At 30.2% G+C, this 5,000-nt stretch overlaps 3 protein-coding genes across 6 annotated transcripts in view; 1 reads left to right on the forward strand and 2 right to left on the reverse strand.

Moving 5' to 3' along the window:
* Positions 1-1,963, forward strand: part of LOC138862032 (uncharacterized) — an 11,789-nt gene extending 9,826 nt beyond the window's left edge. The window contains exon 7 of the mRNA XM_070123105.1: positions 1-1,963. This exon is cut by the window's left edge and continues 733 nt beyond it. The gene's annotated coding sequence lies outside the window, so the exon portion shown is untranslated.
* The window catches only part of LOC113811920 (epidermal growth factor receptor kinase substrate 8), a 533,483-nt gene that overhangs the window by 313,674 nt on the left and 214,809 nt on the right, over positions 1-5,000 (reverse strand). The gene's annotated exons all lie outside the window — the stretch shown is intronic.
* Positions 3,498-5,000, reverse strand: part of LOC113807488 (F-box only protein 31) — a 20,109-nt gene continuing 18,606 nt past the window's right edge. For all 3 annotated transcript variants that reach the window (XM_070123099.1, XM_070123102.1, XM_070123100.1), the window contains one exon: positions 3,498-5,000. This exon is cut by the window's right edge and continues 214 nt beyond it. The gene's annotated coding sequence lies outside the window, so the exon portion shown is untranslated.

Raw genomic sequence — 5,000 nt, forward strand, 5'->3', positions numbered from 1 at the left:
CATTGTTTTCCCATGCCATATTAAGCAATGTGCTGGTTACCACATACAGTCAGAGTACGAAATCTAATTATGTACACTATACGATTTTGGTTGTAGCATACAATTTTTTTTTAGGAAATGAAGATGATTAAAGACTTGAACTCTTTGTGAGGGGATGTATATCCTCAGTGACTGTTGTCAGGGCTTTGCATGTGCACACATCACAATGCTAGCTGATTTGCATGGCATGAATACTTGCCACCTGGCATTTTGGCCTGATTTGTCATGGGAAGAATAGACATCATCCATATTCCTTGAGACAAGACTTATTTTTGAAATTAAATTGGGCTTTAATTTTGAGAATGTTGAAGATTTGATTTGCAAAGATAAAACTGTACATTAATTTTATGTGAATGATTCTTCTCCTTAATACTGTAGACTGTGTACTTACATAGTGCAGGCATAGTGATTATGGTATGGTTGTTTTTAGTCTTAATCCAAGGTTGTGACAAGAGCATTCAAAAGTAATAACATTGGTTGTGACAAGAGTATTAATATATAGTTTGTGATATAGTAATGGCAGTCAAAGTATTTTTCAAGACATTTCAAGTTATATACGTATATATTTTCCTAGTGCTAGATTTATGATTTGAAAGGAAACTTTAACATTATTTGTTTTGGTGCAGTTTACACCTCTAAGGTATGCATTTTTATTTTGTTGAGATATTGTTGTACAATTCCAGTATTTTAGATATGAGAACTTTTATTTGTATACTTTTTCTAGTGTAGGGATGTAAACCAGCTCAAAAGAGGTTCATAAAAGTAAAAAAGCTATGAATGAGAAAGAATATCTTCGCAATAAAAGAGATGTATTTGACCAGTTTCAATTATATCTTCATCATGTATTTATGATGATGATATAATCAAACTTCTTGTAATGAATCAAGTTCAATCATAAAAGTTGGGAGTAAATGGGCTTTATTCTTAAGTTATTTTGTTCCAAGGTTTTAAGAGGCATTGAAAGTCTTCTTAGTGGTGTGTGTAATAAACCTGAAAAGTGAAATTATTTCCAGTGAGAGATTTGGGTGCATGGTATTAAGAATTTTTTTACTGTACAATGTAGATTGACAAAAAAATATTTATACTATTGATTTTGAAGGTTGAAGGGATTTATCACTGAGTTTTGTTATGAGTGTCTGATTTTATCACAATTTCCAAGTTATGTTACATTTATTATTTTCATAAAGGGAAGTGGAAGTGTTTTGCTCATCTCAGAAAGGATTTTGATACTTGCAAGATGAGTAGGTTGATAAATTTATTGTTGAGCAAATGTTTGATGAATTTATTTTATATTAATTGAACATATGGAGTTATGTTCATGTGTTTAGGGAATTATATATTTTGAAATCAGTTGAAAGGTGATCTATACATTCCTTGTAGGTATTAAACTTTAAAGGTTTAGCCTTTTTACGTATTTTCTCTACTGATATATGTATATAATTGTAATAGATCCAGATAAAGGTTCAGTGATGCAACTACCTGCAAGAGTTCCTCACATTTCAAGGTGGTTAATACTACTCTCAATTAACATATTCAGAAGCTGATAACTGTATTAGAAAAGGATATTCATGTGTTATCCCTTGGATGACAGGTCAGAGATGATGTCAATTCATGATAAGAGGGAAAGGCAGTAAATACTCCCACTTGGTAATTTAATTTAATACACATTTAACCAGATTATTGAATGTTCATAGTTTAAAATGGAAATCAACTTCATAGATTGCACAAACCCATTAACAGTTTCCAGTATTAAAAACATATGCAAGCTTGTACATACATACTTTTTATACATACACAAACCAGTATGAATGTTTCCTTTTTTTTATTAATATACTCTCTGAGCCAATCATGAATATGTATTTTTTTTTACCTGTATAATTTTTTTACACCTGATTTTTTTGTAACAATTAAATGTTGCAACTCACATTTGTGTTTTATTAATCTTTTAATGTGCATATAGATATTTTATTGCAGTAAAAGCCTAATGCATGCAGAATATGTTAATGATGAAAATAATTTATTAACTAAAAACAAAACAAAACAAAAATAACCTAGTTTCAACAAAGGCAGATTTGTAGCAAATTTCGGAATCTTTGTTCTCCGCAGTCATTCTGTTGAAATATTCCATGGAGAATAACCTGTCTGAATGTTTAGATAAAAATAGAAACTGACATTTTTATGTATTTCTCCGTTTGTAGCTTGCTTTATCCTAATGTCTGCAAATCAATATAATTTTATTATTACATCAAATGATAATGAATGATAATAACATCAGGAACAGAGCCAGACATTGCCATAGATAGGCAAAAATGCAAACATGGACACAGATAGACAGGAATAAGAAATATAAGAGACAAAATTTCTCCCCCCCAAAAAAATAATAATAAAAAAAAAAATAATAATTAAAAAATAAATTACTAGTACCAAGGGTATGTAAATTGTACAAAATGCAGGGTCTTAAACACTTGTTTGCTTAATTACTAGTTTTTATGGTCAGGGATGTGGATATCTTTGGTCAGTGCCAGTAAATTATTCATTAAATTTTTTTAGCATAATATTGATAGTGCTTCAGTTATATCTAATAAATAGATAAAAACAGTATTCATAATCCCCATTTTCACATTTGTATTTGAGAAGTTAACAAATAATCTAGTAATTCCTTACACTGATTAACTATCTTGCCCCATCTTTTTCATTAATACGATGCGTTTCTGTTCAAAAGTGTGCACCTCTGATGGGTAAATCATCCGTATGTTGACATTTTTTCAAACAGGCAGCTGGAGGTATTTCACTGTTAGGGATTACTGTTGTATCGATAATTTTGTTTGCATCTTGGCTATGATAAAGTCATCTTGTATCACTGCTAATGTGCCAGAGATACTACCAGTGCTGAATTTGCTCTTACTTAGTAAATATTGATTAAATACTTTAGAATACAACACAGCACATGTTTAACAATGACAGTAAGAAGAATGACGTCTATTGTATTACCTTAACCTTGCTTGCATGTGAATACTGTATTCCATTACACAATTTAGATTTGCAAATATTTGATAAACTACTGGCTTTTCAGGTAGTAAATACCACTTTCAAGACACTGCAATCAATTTATTCTTGTATATAAATACTTTTATTACTTCTCAGCACTAACACATGCTGTTGACAGTAGAATTGCTTTTGTCTGTTAATCAGTAGTGAATCTATTTACCCTAGCATCATTAGTATTAATATTATAATAATCATATATGTTAATACTGATAATAACAGGAACAAAATTTATAACAGAAAGAAAAATTGAATACTCAAGGAAAAGTGAAATCAGGTAAAGTCACGTGGACCAAGAATTGTTTCCTTGGTGGCCGAGCACTTATGGAACCATCTCTTTGTGAACGGATTTTACAAAACAGGTGGCAATGGATTAAAGTTTTACAATTAAGAGAGGGAAAATAAAAGACACATATATATATATGAAAAATTATAATGTGCAAACAATATTATGCACATGTATACACACACTTCTACAAAAAGGCAACACAATCCCTCCATCTTCAAGGCCAGATTAACAATACTTTATCATTCAAATACGAATCTCCTTCAGTTATTTTTCAAGTTAGTCACTGTAATGCTGTCATATATGTAAAAAATAACATGAATGGAATATACTTTATATTTAACTTTTAATTTACCAACTATGTGCTGCAATATTTTTGTATGGATAATTTTAAGTGATTTATATCACCATTGCTTCTACTTCACTTTACTCTGCAAATTTTGTGCGCAAGTTACTCATAGTTCAGAAATAGCATTCTTAAACATGCATCAAGTATGCCCTACACACAGTCCTTATGACCAAACTAAAAAAGGAAAAGTACCCTTTGAACTAAAAAAAAAAAAAATAAATAAAAAAAATAATAATAAAATAAAAAAAAATAAAAAAAAATACAACTGCATGTTGTTACTTGGAATCACACAATTATTGCTGTCAATAAGAATGAAATATTTTGCAACTGATCTTTACATCATTTTATAAGAGGAAAAAAACAAAGTAAAGAGAAGTTGATGCAATGGTGGATCTGCAAAAGGTATGGAGGGGAACTGCCTCCTTTAAATCGGTGCTTGTCCCCCCTTCCTTCCCTATCTACCCTCTGGGAGATAATATCAATAAGTTAACAAAAAATATTAGTGTCCACAAATTCGTCACATCACAAAAACAAACAACAGACAAATATAATTGTGGTTTTATATTGCATACATCATCATTCCCCAAAGCATAGTTCAGGTGTACCACCTTCCCTTCAAAACCTCTTCCTTCCCTTTTGCCCAAGTCCCCTCCCCATCCCAGCTAAATTTTTCTACCTCAGCCTCATGTATATCTTATTGCAGAAATCTTAAGTCTTACAATCTATATTTGGTTTTCCAAGAGCAATAACATACACGAGAATGAATTAACACAGTAACATTAGGTGCTTGTGTTACAGTTTTATTACCTACGAAGTAAGGCCATATCACACCATTCTCAAGTCTGCTTGAGATGCACATTTTATAAATGAACCTTGAATAAAGAAAAACTATAATCATTCAAATAAAAAGTATACAAAATAGAGAATTTCTTTTACCTATTATAAACAAACAAAAAATCTTCCATAAAGAATTCCCAAATGTATTGAACTACTAGATGAAGTATATAAACATAATTAAAAAGATCTTATTACCGTCTTTAATTGGGTGATAATAAAAACAAGTTACTATTATCACTAATGCAATTTTTTTTGCTAATGCAAAGTAAACCAAAATTATTGTACATCAAATGTATGAGAGGGGAAAGCCAACAAATATCTAAAGAACAACTACAACACATTGGAATGATAGTAATGATGATAAAGATTAAATAAATAAAATAAATGAAAAAAAAAATATAATAATGATAATAAAATCATCCAACAAAGAGTAGAACTGAGGTT

This window comes from Penaeus vannamei, chromosome 6, assembly GCF_042767895.1.
Source record: "Penaeus vannamei isolate JL-2024 chromosome 6, ASM4276789v1, whole genome shotgun sequence".
Taxonomy (NCBI): domain Eukaryota; kingdom Metazoa; phylum Arthropoda; class Malacostraca; order Decapoda; family Penaeidae; genus Penaeus; species Penaeus vannamei.